The 19834-nt window shown below is 42.1% G+C and overlaps 1 long non-coding RNA gene across 1 annotated transcript; it reads right to left on the bottom strand.

Moving 5' to 3' along the window:
- Positions 1-3781: 3781 nt before the first annotated feature.
- LOC310789958 lies at positions 3782-16493 on the bottom strand. Its single transcript, XR_014553360.1, has 11 exons — positions 16451-16493; positions 14578-14668; positions 12946-13007; positions 12114-12639; positions 9232-9448; positions 8987-9048; positions 8266-8751; positions 6475-6698; positions 6231-6292; positions 5482-5968; positions 3782-4460 (listed from the first exon to the last, which is right to left on the bottom strand). It is a non-coding gene; the product is annotated as an uncharacterized lncRNA (long non-coding RNA).
- Between the last annotated feature and the right edge of the window lie 3341 nt (positions 16494-19834).

Raw genomic sequence — 19834 nt, 5'->3', positions numbered from 1 at the left:
TTGTTGTTGTTGTTGATAGTTGCCATAACAACCACCCCTGTCGGAAAGACGTGCACACGCTAGGGTAGGAAGCGTTGTTGTCCCGGAGGCGATATTTTTTTTCGGATGATGGCGAAGGCTATGCGAAGGCATAACCCGCCCCTCTCTGCCTCTGATTGGCCTAGCATCAAACTTCCATCCAAACACATTCGCTTGGCTATCCTGCATTACATCTCTTTCTACAGTCTGTGGTCAGACCGTCAAACTCAGTGGGTCAGACAGCAGTTACGCTTGCTAGCCTGCATGAAAGACGCCAGTGTGTTTATGTTTATAACGCTGCCACTAATCAGGCAGAGAGGGCCAGGGGTGGGTTATGCCTTCGCCATCATCCGAAAAAAATATCGCTTCCGGTAAGCTAGCTAGCTAGCTAATGTTAGCTGCTGGTTGGTTGGCTAACTAGCGAATGTTAGCCGTTAGCTAACGTTAACGCGTTAACTAGACAAACACAGACATGCAGAGCTCCAAAAACAGAGCAATTCGTGATTTTGTTACTGTAGTTTCTGCAGAGTAACGTCCATGTACCTTTATGGATTGCGCGGGGTTGGTATTGTTAAAGGGATCTGACGGATAGTGCAGTAACAGTCAGCAGCTATGATAACACGAGCCAGTCGGGAGGAGGAAGTCCATATATGGTCCATCCGGTCATGGGGCACAGCAGGGCACAGGACATTACGTCATCACAGGATAACGCGATTGGCTGGCTCAGATCTGTTCAAATCTGAGCCAGCCAATGACGTTGTCCTGCGTTGTTTGACCGTGTATAAAAGGCGACCGCAGACCGGGGTGGGACCAGAGGAGAGGGAGAGGGAGAGTGAGAGGAGAAGAGGGGAGGAGAGGAGAGGGGGAGAGCAGGGAGAGGAGAAGAGAGGAGAGGAGGGGGAGGAGGAGAAGATGGGAGGAGAGAAGAGGGAGAGGACATCCTCAACATGCTGTAGCAGAAAGGGAGATAAACAGCGGACACTATTTTCATAGTTAAGCTATGAAGTAGCCTACTTCCCCCGCAGCATCATGACATTGAATGAAAGGTTATAATGGCTCGTTTGAGATGACTTCTGGCTCGCCTGGGAAGCAGGCGAGAGCAGCCGAGTGCAGTCAGCCAATTAGAGGCAGAGAGGGGTGGGTCATGCCTTTGCCATCATGGGAAAAAAATGATAGATCGCGTCCCGGAGCTAGCTTGAGAGGCTAATAAAAGCTACATGTTACAGAGTATGACTATCAGTACGTTATTGCACGTATAGGCCTATCTTTACATTTAAACGTTTACATAGCAAAAATAAAAAAATAGAAATAGAAGTAGGCTATGTCAGTGTTTTCCCCTGAATAGCTGAGAAAGTGGACACTGTCAATAGTTCGCACTGTGAGGCTGATACAATTCAGGTGGTGGTAATGCAACATTTAAGGATGCCAACGGCCATAAAACACAAAAGAAGAAGCTGAGAAAAAGGAAGTGCTGTGGGGTTGCAGCTGGTGAAAACAGTCTATAAACCTGAGATCTGTGTCGTTTGACGTTTGATTGGAAAACGCTTCCACCAGATTAAAGAAGAGACATTATGTAGGCCTAATGTTGACTGATTTTGTGTGTAAATGTGCGTGTTTGTTTTCCTTATTGGTCTCCAAACAGATCATGGCTCTGTAGCTGCGCTCAACCCAATTTGTTTGGTCCAAAATAGAGCTAGATTAGCCTACTAGCTACTATCACGATACATGACCAAACAGGACAGAGTAAGTCAACAGCACATAATGTGTTTTGTTTAATCTGGTGGAATCATTTTTCAATCAAAGGTGAACTACACAAATATGATCATGGTTTATAGAGTGGGAATTAACCTGTCCGCCACATTCACTTGAATAGAACTGGCTGGCCCCAATGCACATTTCAAACAATGTGACGTGCTGTCTTATCCTTCCTTTTTAGGGTCCTTGTCTGACCTTGGGAAGTCCAACACATTCTGCTTGCATCCTGTCATGTGTTGATCTGGTGACCTAACAGAACTGAAGCTTTATAGGAACTCTGTGATGGAAAGTGCTATGCAAGCATTTTGGAGTAAAAATTGTCAACCTTCTTCTGTTCCATCATTATTCCATCCATGCTTTTTCCAGACCTTGATTGTTTTGGAGATGTTCAATAGGACATCTTGCCCCTGCTAAATAACTAAGGTCAGTTAGGTCATATCACTGTAGACATGAAGATTGTTCTTCACAGCCACAAAAATCAGACTGTGTGAGATGATTGGCAGGGTTTCTACATTATTTAAAATTCCATATTATTCCATGCTCTATGTTCTTGACTGGATGTGATTTTGGTAGGTATTTGATAGGGGCTGGGTATCACCAGGACCCACAATATGATATTACCAGAATACTTGAGTCACGATACAATATTAATGTGATTTTAGAAATATTGTGATATATTTGGCTACCTTTTTTCAACTGCAAATGAAATCCCAAAGGGCGGAAAAAAACGAATGTTTTATCTAATGGGATAGTTTCCAGTCATTTTTATTGCAGCAAAATGGAACGTCGTGCACCCCTTCTTCACATGGTGAAAATTTGACATTGTCCTTTTTTGACATTCCCACAAATGTAAAGCTCTTGCATATCTAAATTACAGTTTGAATGTCTGAGATAGCTCTCACAGATGAAGTATTTTAATCTGTTGTCTCAAAGTAAAACATGAGGAAAATGGTTTTAAACATTCCATTTTCTACAGTGGCATTCCACAGCCATAGAAATACTTTCCCTTTTGTTTTATGAAAATAATTATTCAACATGATGTACTACAGACTAAAGTGACAAAATCACTCAAAATCTCAAATTTATGCTTTGTGGGTTCAAAAATAAAATCTTTGTTTTGGTCTCTCCTGGTTCTGAATATAGCTGAATTGCTTGTTTTGTCCATGTAAAACTTTCTATAAGGACTTAACGAACTCTCAGGAAATTAATGGACAATTCACTTCCTCAGGTCCCATGTGCAAGCTCACGATAAGAGAGATACAGTACAGTACTCTATGGCAGTGGTTCTCAAATGAGGGTCCGGAGACCCCCAGGGGTCCATGGCGCTTTGCCAGGGACGCAAAACGTTTTCAGGAAAATAAAAATACAAGTAATTGTGTTGCAAATGCGTCATAGTTCAACGAAAATATTGTATGCTTTAAATCTAAAATTGTTCATGGATTACATTCTAATCTAACAAACCTATCAATTTAAAAGTCAAGCACATTACCATGGAAGCAATTAAGCTTAGCCCAAAATCACAAATCAGAATGAGGGGGTCCCCGGTATATTTTCTATCTTGTAAGGGGTCCTTGGCTGAAAAACATTTGAGAACCTCTGCTCTATGGCATGGCCATTCAAATATGTAAAGTTTACATGTAGGATAAAGTACAGGGTCCTCACACTTTTCCATGGATACAATTTCAAAGACTTTTCCAGGACTTTTCAAGGATCCATAATATAATTTCCATGTGAGGCGAAGACTCTGAATCAATATCAGAAATTACTAGAAATAACACTTTATATTGGAGTTACTTTAAGAGCTACAGAGAATACATTTTTGTTCCATTAGGTTATCAATGGGAGATTAGATTACTGTAACAATTCATTGCATTACACACAAGATTCCATGAGCTTTCCAGGACTGGGTTTTCTTTTTAATTACATGACTGTCCCAGGTTTTCATGACCCTGAGAACCCTGAAAGTAACAGATTGTAGGCTACTTGATTTTTTTTGTAATTCATTTAATAATTTAACAGAACATTCACAGCTTGTAACCAGCATAGGACGATTTAACATTTAGGCAGATAGTAATAAACATTTGCAGAACAAATTATAATCTTGCCATCTTGGGTCCTGAATTCAAAATATCACACTCTAAGCCAGTTCCATAGACTCCCATTATAAAGCTTGAAAAAAAGTATAAAACTTAAACTGCATCTCCACCCCCGCCCAAAAAAGTACAAAAGATATCAAAAAGCTGAATTAAAGTAATAAAGTACTATAAATGGTGACCCGTTTAAGGTTTGGAGTTTATAGTACTGTACAACGTATGAAAGAGTAGCCAGAGTTCAAAGAGGCCATGGTTTGAACGGCCCTCCCATAGACTTAAAGCAGGTACTAAAAAGATGTTTTGAATTTGGTACCCAAGAGAGCTGACATTCCATGACTGGAACCCATGTGACATCAGCTGCAAAGCATCTATCCACCTTATTTCTAGCTGCCATGCCGTATGGGTGCTTCTTCCGGTGTAACCCTCCCAGCCCCGGCCCGTTACGTTACGTTGCAGTGAACAGCAGTGGCATCATCAGGACAGCAGTGCTTGTTAAGATTGGGCTCAGCAGCCCAGTCACATCCAGAAGACTGAAGCTGCACAGAGAGCTGCAGCCAGAAACCCAGGACCAGGACGGGTCACCCTCCCAACACCCTGGAGAGAGAGCACCGGGTTACCATCAGGCAGCATGGGCCAAAAAATACATAACATACAGCCTTCAAACTGAAGTTGAACCAAAATCTTTCTAAAGATGCACGATACAGTATATACTGTAAGTGCTGATAAATATCGTCTGATAATGGGAAATTTATATTGGCTATATTATTTATAGTATCTATACAAAACGAGTTGTTCACAAGTAAAACTTCCCTTGATACCTTTATTAAGCATAAAATGCCATAGGGGGCAGTCTACTACATGTCTTTTGTCATTGTGTTTTATCTGCAGACTAAGCAGCAAAAGGCTTTTGCTTCTACTGTATAGAAGTTTATTTGTCTATAGGGGCACAAAATAACCTGTATTTAATACACTGACATGTCTGATTGGACAGATTATGTCAAAGCATTTTATTTGAATTCTTAGGCGAAATGCTCGCTAAGTTTTGATCACTTTACTAGAAACAATACATGAACACACAAGTGTTCTTTGTTTTGTGTCAATAGTGAGGTCAGTTAGATTTGGTGAGGTCAGTCACTACATCTGATCCTTTCTCACCCTCAGGTGTGCATCATCAACGGGGATAAATAAAGGATAACTTAACTACAGCTGATCAACTTATTTTAAATACAAACATAATGAAATATGTCTGTTCCAAGCACTGGTCTCAGGTCTTTAGTCAGGCCCTGGTAGATAGTAGCACTGTATAGTGTCTCAGGTCTTTAATCAGGCCCTGGTAGATAGTAGCACTGTAGAGTGTCTCAGGTCTTTAATCAGGCCCTGGTAGATAGTAGCACTGTCGAGTGTCTCAGGTCTTTAGTCAGGCCCTGGTAGATAGTTTCTACTGGACCTGTGCCAAAAGTCCTGCAGATGTTCTCCCAACACAAAATCCACAGCAGAGACCAGGGCTCGGCCATGGGAGTACAAGTTGGGTTTACAAAGTTCCTACATACTGCATAATACACCAGCTAGGTCATCCACATTGAGGAGATACCACTCTATACATACCGGTACATACCTGTGTCAGTTGTAGTTGGTGGCAGGTGTTGACTAGAGGCTCTTGATGATATGCTTTACTTGTTATTTTTGTAATGCCTTCTTAGTGTTGAATTCATGGACATGGTCATTCTTCAGATCTATTGAACGTTTCAGACGTGGTCTCCTGCCCCTTTACTTTACTAAGGGCAAGCTTGTCAATTTAGTGGATGAGATGTTGTGGTCAAAGCAGGCTACAGACCCAGCATTAATTTATGAATTTAGACCCCAACAATTTACTATTGATCCTTCTGGAGTAAAATGTATTTTATACGCATTTTACAAAGTGTCTATGGACAAATAAATGGCGGATGAAATCCCTTGGTTCGTTTGCCTGACACGGAAGGGGGCGTGACTTTGGCTCTCTATTTCTCCTCCTAAGTAAAGCAAATCTCATCCAGACCCTGTAGTCAAACCTACAGGCTGTTTGGGGCTGGTTCCCCTCCTCATGCAGTGGGTCCACAGCACTCCTGTAGGGACATGGAGACAGCAGGTAAACATCACCACACCTACTGATGACATCACTACACACAAACACCAGCATCTGTGCTCAGGGGTTTAGGCTCAACATGGTTTAGTCAGCATGATGTGTTATAGAATCATCACAGCACAGAAGACAGTATGGTGGGAGGGGGTATGGTGGTAGGGGAGGGGGGGTATGGTGGAGGGGAGGGGGGGTATGGTGAGAGGGGAGGGGGGGTATGGTGGAGGGGACTGTCTCTCCAGACTCACCTTCAGTGGACCTGAGGTGTTTGTTGTCAGACCCATAGTGAGTTGGTCATCAGAAGCTTCGCCTGGAACGCAATGAGACCAAACATTAATGTGGTTTAATTTCTTCATACAAAATACCAGGCTAAAGGTTAGTTCGAGGCCAACCGTGCGTCCATAGATCCTTGTTCCTCACATTTGGAATAATTTGTTGCAATAACTGACATTAATAAAACTGTCAAATGTAACCGATTGTTGAAATGCTTACTGAGTGGAGCGAGGTCACTGCTGAGTCTGACCACATGACTGCAGACTGAGAGGAAGAACGGAAGTCCCATACGAGTTTATCTTGGATCAGTGTTGCCAGATCTCACGAGAGGAACTAGCAACCGGTCTATCAAAGTCCAAAAGAAGCGCCTTTCACACCCAGAAGACTGAAGCTGCAGCCAGAAACCCAGGACCAGGACCAGGGTGGGTCGCTCTCCCAACACCCTGGAGACAGAGCACGGGGTTACCATCAGGCAGCATGGGCCAAAGAAATACATAACATAAAACCTTCAAACTGAAGTTTAACCAAAATCTTTCTCAAGATGCACGATTCAGTATATCGTGCCGATAAATATCATCTGATAATGGGAAATTGATATTTATCGGCTATATTATTTATAATATCTATACAAAACGAGTTGTTTACCAGGAAAACTTCCCTCGATACCTTTATTAAGCATAAAATGCCATAGGGGTCAGTCTACTACATGTCTTGTCACTGTGTTTTATCTGCAGACTAAGCAGACAAAGGCTTTTGGTTCTACTGTATAGAAGTTTATTTTTCTATAGGGGCAAAAAATAACCTGTATTTAATAGAGAGCCCCAGGAATGAGTCCGGAAAACATTGATGATAACACTTCCGGGTTCTTCACTGTTTCTGCCTATGGGATTTTTGAATGGGTTTTTGGCGCGATGCTTCAAATAAGGTCTCTGGGCAACGCAAGCTTAATCAAATGTGAACCAGTGTTCAGCGGGATAATCTTCACACATGAGGACCACTTTTATGAGTGTTTAAGCTTTTACGTGCTGTTAAAAGGGCGGCTAGCTAGCAAATGGCTAAATGAGACTACACTGTTGAGTCGACAGGGATATTATACGTCAATAATGTCATCACTTCAAAGGACAACATGGTCATTCTCTTTCCCTGACCTGGTTCAGCCCGGGGTAATCAGTGCACAGCAGCGCACACATCAACAACATACAGGTTGAGTGGTGACGTGACAGGGAAGCCTATGCGACACTGTGTGTAGTTCTGGATTAGCTTAGCACGAGCTTTTTACTTCTAGGGCTCGCATTTACACTTCAAAACTCATGAAAGTCGTCCTCATGTGTGAAGATTATCCCGCTGAACACTGGTTCGTGTTTGATTAAGCTTGCGTTGCCCAGAGACCTTATTTGAAGCATCGCGCCAAAAACCCATTCAAAAATCCCATAGACAGAAACAGTGAAGAACCGCGTTCCAACTACAAAAATACGTCATCCCTGGGGCTCTCTATACACTGACATGTCTGATTGGACAGATTATGTCAAACCATTTCATTTGAATTCTTAGGCGAAATGCTCGATAACAGTTTTGATGACTTTACTAGAAACAATAAATTAACATTTTAAAAGTCACAAGTGTTCTTTGTTTTGTGTCAATAGTGAGGTCAGTTAGATTTGGTGAGGTCAGAGCTATGGAATATTGCTCACTACATCTGATCCTTTCTCACCCTCAGGTGTGCATCATCAACTACAGCTGATCAACTTCTTTTAAATACAAACATATGAAATATGTCTGTTCCAAGCACTGTCGAGTGTCTCAGGTCTTTAGTCAGGCCCTGGTAGATAGTTTCTACTGGACCTGTGCCAAAAGTCCTGCATATGTTCTCCCAACACAAAATCCACAGCAGAGACCAGGGCTCGGCCATGGGAGTACAAGTTGGGTTTACAAAGTTCCTACATACTGCATAATACACCAGCTAGGTCATCCACATTGAGGAGATACCACTCTATACATACCGGTACATACCTGTGTCAGTTGTAGTTGGTGGCAGGTGTTGACTAGAGGCTCTTGATGAGATGCTTTACTTGTTATTTTTGTAATGCCTTCTTAGTGTTGAATTCATGGACATGGTCATTCTTCAGATCTATTGAACGTTTCAGACGTGGTCTCCTGCCCCTTTACTTTACTAAGGGCAAGCTTGTCAATTTAGTGGATGAGATGTTGTGGTCAAAGCAGGCTACAGACCCAGCATTAATTTATGAATTTAGACCCAACAATTTACTATTGATCCTTCTGGAGTAAAACTTTTTTTATACGCATTTTACAAAGTGTCTATGGACAAATAAATGGCAGATGAAATCCCTTGGTTCGTTTGCCTGACACGGAAGAGGGCGTGACTTTGGCTCTCTATTTCTCCTCCTAAGTAAAGCAAATCTCATCCAGACCCTGTAGTCAAACCTACAGGCTGTTTGGGGCTGGTTCCCCTCCTCATGCAGTGGGTCCACAGCACTCCTGTAGGGACATGGAGACAGCAGGTAAACATCACTCCACACAAACACCAGCATCTGTGCTCAGGGGTTTAGGCTCAACATGGTTTAGTCAGCATGATGTGTTAGAGAATCATCACAGCACAGAAGACAGTATGGTGGGAGGGGAGGGGGGGTATGGTGGGACGGGAGGGGGGTATGGTGGTAGGGGAGGGGGGGGGGGGGGGGTATGGTGGAGGGGACTGCCTCTCCAGACTCACCTTCAGTGGACCTGAGGTGTTTCTTGTCAGACCCATAGTGAGCTGGTCATCAGAAGCTTCGCCTGGAACGCAATGAGACAAAACATTAATGTGGTTTAATTTCTTCATACACAATACCAGGCTAAAGGTTAGTTCGAGGCCAACCGTGCGTCAATAGATCATTGTTCCTCACATTTGGAATAATTTGTTTGCTATAACTGACATTAATAAAACTGTCAAATGTAACCGATTGTTGAAATGCTTACCGAGTAGAGCGAGGTCACTGCTGAGTCTGACCACATGACTGCAGACTGAGAGGAAGAATGGAAGTTTATCTTGGATCAGTTGCCGGACCTCAAGAGAGGAACTAGCAACCGGTCTATCAAAGTCCAAAAGAAGCGCCTTTCACACCCAGAAGACTGAAGCTGCAGCCAGAAACCCAGGACCAGGACCAGGGTCAGGGTGGGTCACCCTCCCAACACCCTGGAGACAGAGCACAGGGTTACCATCAGGCAGCATGGGCCAAAAAATACATAACATACAACCTTCAAACTGAAGTTTAACCAAAATCTTTCTAAAGATGCACGATACAGTATATCAGCGCCGATAAATATCATCTGATAATGACATTTATATTTATCAGCTATATTATTTATAATATCTATACAAAACGAGTTGTTTACCAGGAAAACTTCCCTTGATAACTTTATTAAGCATAAAATGCCATAGGGGGCAGTCTAGTACATGTCTTTTGTCACTGTGTTTTATCTGCAGACTAAGCAGACAAAGGCTTTTGCTTCTACTGTATAGAAGTTTATTTTTCTATAGGGGCAAAAAATAACCTGTATTTAATAGAGAGCCCCAGGAATGAGTCCGGAAAACATTGATGATAACACTTCCGGGTTCTTCACTGTTTTCGCCTATGGGATTTTTGAATGGGTTTTTGGCGCGATGCTTCAAATAAGATCTCTGGGCAACGCAAGCTTAATCAAATGTGAACCAGTGTTCTTCGGGATACTCTTCACACATGAGGACCACTTTTATGAGTGTTTAAGCTTTCACATGCCGTTAAAAGGGCGGCTAGCTAGCAAACGCCTAAATGAGACTACACTGTTGAGTCGACGGGGATATTATACGTCAATAACGTCATCACTTCAAAAGGACAACACGGACATTTTCAGTCAGACAGTCCGGGACTTCCGCGTTCCGACTACAAACATACGTCATCCCTGGGGCTCTCTATACACTTGACATGTCTGATTGGACAGATTATGTCAAAGCATTTCATTTGAATTCTTAGGCGAAATGCTCTATAACAGTTTTGATGACTTTACTAGAAACAATAAAAACATTTTAAAAGTCACAAGTGTTCTTTGTTTGGTGTCAATAGTGAGCTCAGTTAGATTTGGTGAGGTCAGTCACTACATCTGATCCTTTCTCACCCTCCGGTGTGCATCAACTACAGCTGATCAACTTCTTTTAAATACAAACATATGAAATTATTGGTTATCCGTATGTAGAGTGTCTCAGGTCTTTAGTCAGGCCCTGGTAGATAGTTTCTACTGGACCTGTGCCAAAAGTCCTGCATATATTCTCCCAACACAAAATCCACAGCAGAGACCAGGGCTCGGCCATGGGAGTACAAGTTGGGTTTACAAAGTTCTTACATACTGCATAATACACCAGCTAGGTCATCCACATTGAGGAGATACCACTCTATACATACATACCTGTGTCAGTTGTACCGTAAATTCCGGACTATAAGCCGCGGCTTTTTTCCCGTTTTTTGGGCTTTTTTGCCCCCTGCGGCTTATATAACGGTGCGTCTTATCTATGGATTTTTTCCAAAAAAAAAAAAAAAATCTCTCTTTTTTAGCACTCTTTCTAACTATAAATCCACTTCTGTTTTAATTTCCTCTCTTGCCCTCTTTTAACAACATAACATAACATAACACAACACAGGTAAGCAGAAAGAAAAAGACGAAGCAATCACGCCATGAATGAGGAAATGACTCACCTGCTGGAGGCTGGAGATACACGCTTGGGCTAAACTTTTACTCCGTGAAACACTATCGATTAAGTCCGACATCGCTCAGAGGTTTTGAGCAGCTTGAAAACAAGTTTGAAAACGTGCAGAAGTCCATCCACTCACTCACTAAAGAAACTAAGGCAACCGTGAACAGAGTTTATAATGCGGAAAAGCGCATCCGCGCACTGGAGGACAAAAACAACACAGTGAGTCCGAAAATGGATAAAATGCAAAATCGAAACCCTGCACACGCAGGTTGATGACTTAATCAGCAGGAGTAAAAGAAATAACATTCGCCTGATCAATGTAAAAGAGGAGCTGAGATTGGACAGGGGAGGTGGACAGGGCACACCGGGCGCCTCGGCCACGTCCAGACCCCGGCCTGCCACCGAGGGCCATCTTCATCTGCCTACTCCGCTGGCCCGACCGTCAACTCATCCTCCAGGCTGCGGGGAAGAAGCCCCTCACCTGGGAGGGTACGCGCTTTTTCGTCCGGCAGGACCTCTCCGCGTTGGTGCAACAGAAACGCGCAACATACAACAGCATCATCGAGTCAATGGATATCGCTTTGGCGTACTGTACCCAGCGAGACTCGTCATAACCAGACCGGACTATCTTTAGCACTCTTTCTAACTATAAATCCACTTCTGTTTTAATTTCCTCTCTTGCCCTCTTTTCACCACACCGCGGACACTGTGTGCCCAGCGGCGGAACAAGAGCTCAAAGTGAAACTGCCGAATATCTTTTGAGTTGGACTGGTCAATAGTACTGTGAGTAACTAAAATAAAAAAATAAAAAACGGAATTCTCTCTTCTTTAGCACTCTTTCTAACTATAAATCCACTTCTGTTTTAATTTCCTCTCTTGCCCTCTTTTCACCACACCGCGGACACTGTGTGCACTGTAAAAAAAACAAAAAATACCACAATGTGTGATTTTGTCTGGGGATTAGTGACCTGACTTTTGTTTTGTTGAAATGTTAATAAATGGGAGCTTCCCCAAACAGCCATCTCTTTCCCGACAATCCCCTCTGTGCACGAAGCCTTACATATGGTAATTAAACATCAAAACACCCACGGCTTATAGACCGGTGCGGCTTATAGAAGAAAAAAATAGTCACCTTTGAAGGTGCGGCTTATAGACCGGTGCGTCTTATAGTCCGGAATTTACGGTAGTTGCTTGCAGGTGTTGACTAGAGGCTCTTGATGAGATGCTTTACTTGTTATTTTTGTAATGCCTTCTTAGTGTTGAATTCATGGACATGGTCATTCTTCAGATCTATTGAACGTTTCAGACGTGGTCTCCTGCCCCTTTACTTTACTAAGGGCAAGCTTGTCAATTTAGTGGATGAGATGTTGTGGTCAAAGCAGGCTACAGATCCAGCGTTTCTTTATGAATTTAGATCCAACAATTTACTATTGATCCTTCTGGAGTAAAACGTATTTTATATGCATTTTACAAAGTGTCTATGGACAAATAAATGGCAGATGAAATCCCTTGGTTCGTTTGCCTGACACGGAAGAGGGCGTGACTTTGGCTCTCTATTTCTCCTCCGAAGTAAAGCAAATCTCATCCAGAACCTGTAGTCAAACCTACAGGCTGTTTGGGGCTGGTTCCCCTCCTCATGCAGTGGGTCCACAGCACTCCTGTAGGGACATGGAGACAGCAGGTAAACATCACCACACCTACTGATGACATCACTACACACAAACACCAGCATCTGTGCTCAGGGGTTTAGGCTCAACATGGTTTAGTCAGCATGATGTGTTATAGAGAATCAGCACAGCACAGAAGACAGTATAGATGTGAAGGGGGGTATGGTGGTAGGGGAGGGGGGTATGGTGGAGGGGAGGGGGGGGTATGGTGGTAGGGGAGGGGGGGGGTATGGTGGGAGGGGGTATGGTGGTAGGGGAGGGGGGGTATGGTGGAGGGGACTGCCTCTCCAGACTCACCTTCAGTGGACCTGAGGTGCTTGTTGTCAGACCCATAGTGAGCTGGTCATCAGAAGCTTCGCCTGGAACGCAACGAGACAAAACATTAATGTGGTTTAACTTCTTCATACACAATACCAGGCTAAAGGTTAGTTCAGGATTCCCACACATTTAAACATCAAATTTAAGGATTTTGAATTTTCAAGGACATTCCAGGCCTAATTCCCTCCAATTCAAGGACCCAACACTGTATAGTTTGAGACACGGATCAAGCTGAATTACTGTTACAACACAGAGCATGTTTATGAGAACGAACAGGCTTTAACTTTAACTAAGCTTAAAGGGATAGCTTGGTTTGTTTGAAGTGGGGTCCTATCAGCTAGTTCCATACACTAACTGAAATAGGTACAGTGTTCTGGAGGCTGAGCGCACCGTCTATCGAGACCCAGCACTCTGAAGCAACAGCCTCCAGACCTCTGTCTCTCTAGTACACTGGGCCAAGAACTAAAACGTAATTTAGCCACCTAAAACAACGGCCACCTAAACAAATCGATATGTGTACATGTACGCTCTATTTTGACAATCTTCAGCGCTGTACTTTTCCGCCAAACAGCCCTCATTCGGCACTACATTTCCTCCCAACCGTACAACTACGTATTCCTCCGCTAAACGCCTGCAGATCAGCTGTTATTTTGGTTATTTCTCCCGGTTGTTAGTGAAGACACAACAAATAGAAAATATGATTGATTTTGATAGCGAGGACGATATGCCATTCACCTTGGTGACAAGAGGATACAATTATGAACCAGAGAGAGTAATATACAGAAGAGGAACTTTTGCAGAGAGTGAACAGGCAGAAAGAGAGATACGAGGAACTGCCATAATATGCTGCCTGCAGACCTTTTTCACCATTCCCAGGATAAATTGGGGAAATCGTCCCAGACCAGAGAGGCCAGGTGACTTGTTGTCTCTAAAGTAAGTCAGTGTTTTGTCTCTCTTCTAAGCCTTCCTGTTTTGTAAACCGTGGCTCTGTGTTCTGTTCAGGTGTTTAGCGGAGGAATACGGTAGTTCTACGGTTGGGAGGAAATGTAGTGCCGAATGAGGGCTGTTTGACGGTAAAGTAAATTCACTGAAAATTGTCAAAATAGTACACTGATATTGACTTGTTTAGGTGGGCGTTGTTTTAGGTGGCTAAATTACATTTTAGTTCTTGTCCCCCTGTACTAGAGACAGAGCTGTGGAGGCTGTTGCTTCAGAGTGCTTTGTCTCGATAGACAGTGCGCTCAGCGTCCAGAACACTGTACCTATTTCAGTTAGTGTATGGAACTAGCTGATAGGACCCCACTTCAAACAAACCAAACTATCCCTTTAAGTTAGACAAAATCTCAAGTTGCATTCTTGCACAAAACTCATTAGAAACGTTGAGTTTACACCCACCGATGATAGGGAGGGAAAAATCGGTAGTACGTTTGATTTTTCATTCAGAGAAAGCACTGCTGGTATCCATACCGTTGCAAATGAGTATTGTATCAGTTTTTAGTATTGATACTTATCGATACTTTTGACAACCCTAGTTAGTATAGTGTGTGCCGTGCGGCCCTGCACTACACCACCGATGGCCAAACAGTGTTGATATGAGAGCACATGCATTACCTTTAGCCCAAAGGCAAGGCAGCAGGCTGTCCTCTCAGTCACATAGTCGCTGCTTTGCTGTGAGGCTGGTCCCAAACGCATGACAGCATTTCTGTGAGGGCAGAAAGCTGACATCAATACAGACTGAACAGGACCAAGACATCAACACAGACTGAACAGGACCAAGACATCAACACAGACTGAACAGGACCAAGACATCTATAGGCCTACAGACTGAACAGGACCAAGCTGGAGCAATGTGATGGGCAGGTTTAGTATAAAATGTTATGGGAAATCTATCATATCCCCATCATGTCACTTTAAAGGATTTTATATTTTGCACTTTATAATTTGAGATATTTTTTTGTATTGCTTTGTCTTCCACTACTGATTTGACCGCTGTGCTGCATACTTACACAAAGTCAAATTCCTCGTTATCTGATTAGCTTACTTACTGTGGCTATTAAAATGTATCTGTAGCCTTCCAAGTTTGTCAACTGTAACTGAACTATCTGGAAGCGACAATACAGCATCTATAGCCTACAGCAGTGGTTCCCAACCTTTTCCAACTCAGGGCCCACTTTTATGTCTCAAAAATGTTCGCGGCCCACCTCCGACCCCATAAATACAAAGGCCATATAATGCGTTCTCAGAGCACTTTTTTATTGAAAATTGAACATAAAGGACTGAACTGAATACAGGAGAAACATGTTGGAAGCTCCACAGTCACTAACACAGCACCTGTAACATGTTGCAACACCTTCAGTATTACAGTTTTCAAGGAGCTGTCCACACACACACATACACACACACACGCACACACACACACAGACACACACACACACACACCAATCATTCAAGGAGCTGTCCATCAGCACCACACAGATGTCAGAAATGACAAGCAAGGGGCTGTCTGTAACAGGCTAATTAACAAATGATTAATAAATAACGGTATCCTTCAACAATGGAAAAATGCATTCTCATAACAATTTGACATCCAATATCAGATCCAAACAAAATCCAAATATCAGAAGAAAGCCCATTAAATCGATAGGGTTACAAATAAACACAAACCCAATATAAAGATGATGTAAAGATGAAACTTCAATTCAAGCAAAAGCAATAACATCAAAGAAACAAAAATCATACTTTTTCAAGTATGATTTTTCAAAATCTTAAAAAAAAAAAATGTTTTTTTTTTTTTTTTTTTTTTCAAAAATCATACTTTTTTGGAAATGATTTGGCGGCCCACTTGCAATACCTTCGCGGCCCACCAGGGGGCCGCGGACCACAGGTTGGGAATCACTGGCCTACAGATTATAAATCCATCTCTATGTGCAAATTGTGCATTACATTTTCAAGTAATATTACAAATTTCTGTTTCGACTTAAAATGATAAACAAAATGCAGGACTCAATCATTTAGATTTTAAGAACAATGTTCAAGTAGGCTACAGTAGTAACGGCTGCTACCTGCTGTTGGACAGCACCATGTGTAACAGTCATTTCAGATCTAGCAACACATGCGGTTAGCTCAAAGCTAGCTTAGAGAGGATTGTTAACAAACTCCAATTTTGAGATGGTATTCAAATGAAGTTGTGCTTGGTGATTACTGCTATGCCGAATTCACCAGCAGACCTTATTAGTGACTTGTTACAAGTCTCCAGTTGTGTTTTATACTAAATAAGGTTTGTTTTGCTGAGAAACTAGGCTAAATCACCACGTTTTTGAACAGAGTCTGGTGCGGACAACGTTACTCTTCATAAAAGAGTGAGCGGAATGTGTTGAGTCCAACCGTGCGTCAATAGAGCATTGTTCCTCACATTTGGAATAATTTGTTGCAATAACTGACATTAATAAAACTGTCAAATGTAACCGATTGTTGAAATGCTTACCGAGTGGAGCGAGGTCACTGCTGAGTAGCTACCACATGACTGCAGACTGAGAGGAAGAACGGAAGTCCAGTGCGAGTTTATCTTGGATCAGTTGCCAGATCTCGCGAGAGAAACGAGCAACCAGTCTATCAAAGTCCAAAAGAAGCGCCTTTCAGCTCAATGACCACAAGAGGGAGCCATAGCTCTATATTTAAACTGGTGTCACTATCTGAGGGCCTGCTAGCTGCTGGAGTGGACCAACTGAAAGGATTCCAGAAAAAGCTGTATCTGTAGCCAACAAAAGACAAATTATTTTGTATTAATTTATTTGCACACAGCAAAACAAGCATAAAGACAGATACAAGTATAGCAAAACAAACAGAAACCCCAAAGGGCGTATGCAGAGTCTCTTACCTCAGAAATTAAACCAAGTTAACAGTCACAGCAAAAACATACAATATAAACAAGAACAAGGGAGGAGAACAAACAACAAAAAGGAAATAAAAGCAATGACATTTGTTTGCATTGGTTTGTTTTGGATGGAACAGGTTGGTCCATTATTAATCAGTTACTCAAGTAGGCCTATTAAAATATTTCAAAATTATTTAAATGTAGACATCTAGGGACAGCTTTTATATGCTGTGTAATAAATAAATAAATAAATAAATAAATAAATAAATAAATAAATAAATAAATAAATAAATAAATAAATAAATAAATACATAAATAAATACATACATAAATACATAAATACAGAGTTAATATTATCTTAACATTTGTCTGTACACAGTTGTAGGACCAAGCTGAACTTGAGCTGATGAACATGAGTCAGACCACTTTTATATTCAGAATCAGAATCAGATTCACTTTTATAGCCACAGTAATAATCAGATTAAATACGAGGAGGATCAATAGTCAGAAGACAAAAAATATAAAAGATAAAATGACAACAAAATAAAAAGTGCAGTCCAATATAAATGCATTTGCAAAATCTGTCCACAGATAGACAGACAGACAGACAGACAGACAGACAGACGCACACACACACACACACACACACGCACGCACGCACGCACGCACGCACACACGGCCTCACAACACAGAAAGGACATAAGACAGACAGGTAGACCGAGAGACAGGTAGAAAGAGGCAGAGAGAGAAGTAGAGAGAGAGACATCTAGACAGAAGCTGCTGAAGCCTGTTGGTTAGAAACTCAACATATTTCATCCTGCCACAGTCTGAGAGACAGGCAGACACCCGCAGGGCCAGGGGTCGAGTCATAATCTGAGCATTGTGGGGGTCTCTAAAATAACTAATGTTGCGGGGGGGGGGGGGAGGCAAATAGAGTGTTTGTTGTGCAGTCCGGTATTAGAGAGAGAGAGAGAGAGAGAGAGAGAGAGAGAGAGAGAGGAAAAGTTCACTGCTCATCACTTCAACAGTCATGTGGTGCTTACAGTTCTTTTGGAAAACATGATTATTTCGCCTATTTATCTAGTTTATTGTTTATTAATTAAAGGATCCCCATTAGCTGCCCCCTAGTGGATAATCCACTAAGCAGCACTTGACAAAATAAAAGCTTGCCTTTTTCACTGCTTATACAGCCTACCACGGGGCAGCTACTTCTGATGGTGGGGAAACATGGGAATAAATAAGTCAGTTGTGAATTATATTGAAATACATGCTGCATGGTGTAGGTCTCTGGTGTCAAGTCTGATTTTGGAAAAAAAAAAAAAAAATCCAAAATCAGACAGAGTGTCTATGTAATGTAGGCTATGCCAAATCGTTACAGATATCACCACATTTCAGATAAATAATAACGCTTTCGATGATTTGAAGGCTGCTGGCCAGGTGTTTTTTTCCCCTCTTCTGCCTACCTTGGTCCTGGGCTGGTCCGCTCTGTTCTGTTTCGCGTTCACTCGACATCAACATCTTTATTATCTCATCATAACATCTTATCATTTTATCCACCCATGCCTCTGACCAGAATGAGCGCGTCGTCTACGATACATGAACATTATCTAACAACAACACAAGGATTTATTTTGAGACAATCTCCGTTTATTCGGACAAAAAGCAAACAAATAACAATATTCTCCAGTCAAGGCTGAACATCTAGCATTGTGCTGACATCAGCTAAATGTTCCAATTCACCAGCTGTTAATGTTATATAATCAATCAACAATCAACAATTTCTTCTTCTTTTTTTGGAATTGGACAGGTCATAGACCTATGATTTGTAATTTTGACCTGCATTGGGAGGTGTAGCCTACTTTTGTGTATCGGTGTGGATGAATGTGTGTTGACTGTTTTGTGGATGTGTGGTTATTTGTGGATGTCTAGCCAGGTTCTTTGTCATAATTGCATTGTTTCATGTGTTTCATGTGTTTCATGTGTTTGTCATGTGTATTGTTGTGTTTTATCTTTTGAGACATGTCTGTGGTGGAACCAAAGACGAATTTCCACTTGTGGACAATAAAGTTTTCGTAATCGTAATCGTAATCATATTGTGTCACAAATCTACCAGCTTTTGTCTGATGTTATTGCAATGATCCCAGGTTAACGACAAAACAAACTGATCAGCAGCAATATGTACTTGACGTTATAAATCTCAGGAGAGCAGAACAGTAACTTACGATGAGCCATACACATGAAGATTACAACCCTTTAAACTTAATTTTCACAAAGGCTTTCGTGCCTGTCGGGTCTCCGTAAAGTTAGCTCCGGTCCTCGCCGCTCCTTGAAGAAACAAACAATGACACCATGTTATGAATCACTGTTAACGCTAATGTTATCCAGAAAAGCCTTCAGTGGCTTTCATTCTTTGCTCTTCTTTCAATGAAGAAATACTGTGCAGTTGAGAAATAACGGATGTTATTGCGTTATCTACACTACTAGCCTCCTATCGTAGCCGCCAGCACACCTAAAGCCCGCCCATAGCTGGCTCATAGGATGCTGATTGGTTGGAAGGACCGGGTGTTAGCTCTGCAGCCTACAGTCTGGCTCCAGGCTCATAGCAAGATGGATTTGTCGTGTGATCTGCTCTCATGTGATCTCATGATCTCCATCTGCCTTGCGAGGTTAAGTGAAAATATACCTGCCAATACATTCTGTACAGACCTAATGTTGAACTAGTGTCCTCCGATCTAAATCCATTCCAGTGTGTCTTCTCGGGAAAACCTGGACGTAACAGACTTTTCCCATTACAGTAACGTTAATGGTAGCTATTTGACAGCTCTAGTTAGGGTACATACGTTAGCAGGTGAGTACGCGAGTTCATACAGCAAAGACATCTAGGAGGCTATCTATGAAGCACAAGTCAACTGAACGATGTTGCAATTTGCAAATGGAAAATACAAAGTTGTTACAACAGGTTTTCCTAACACAAAAAATAAAAATGAAGTAAAA

This window comes from Poromitra crassiceps, assembly GCF_964638095.1.
Source record: "Poromitra crassiceps genome assembly, chromosome: 15".
Taxonomy (NCBI): Eukaryota; Metazoa; Chordata; class Actinopteri; order Beryciformes; family Melamphaidae; genus Poromitra; species Poromitra crassiceps.
Note: the sequence above shows the minus strand (reverse complement) of the source record. Positions and strands in the feature narration are given on the sequence as shown.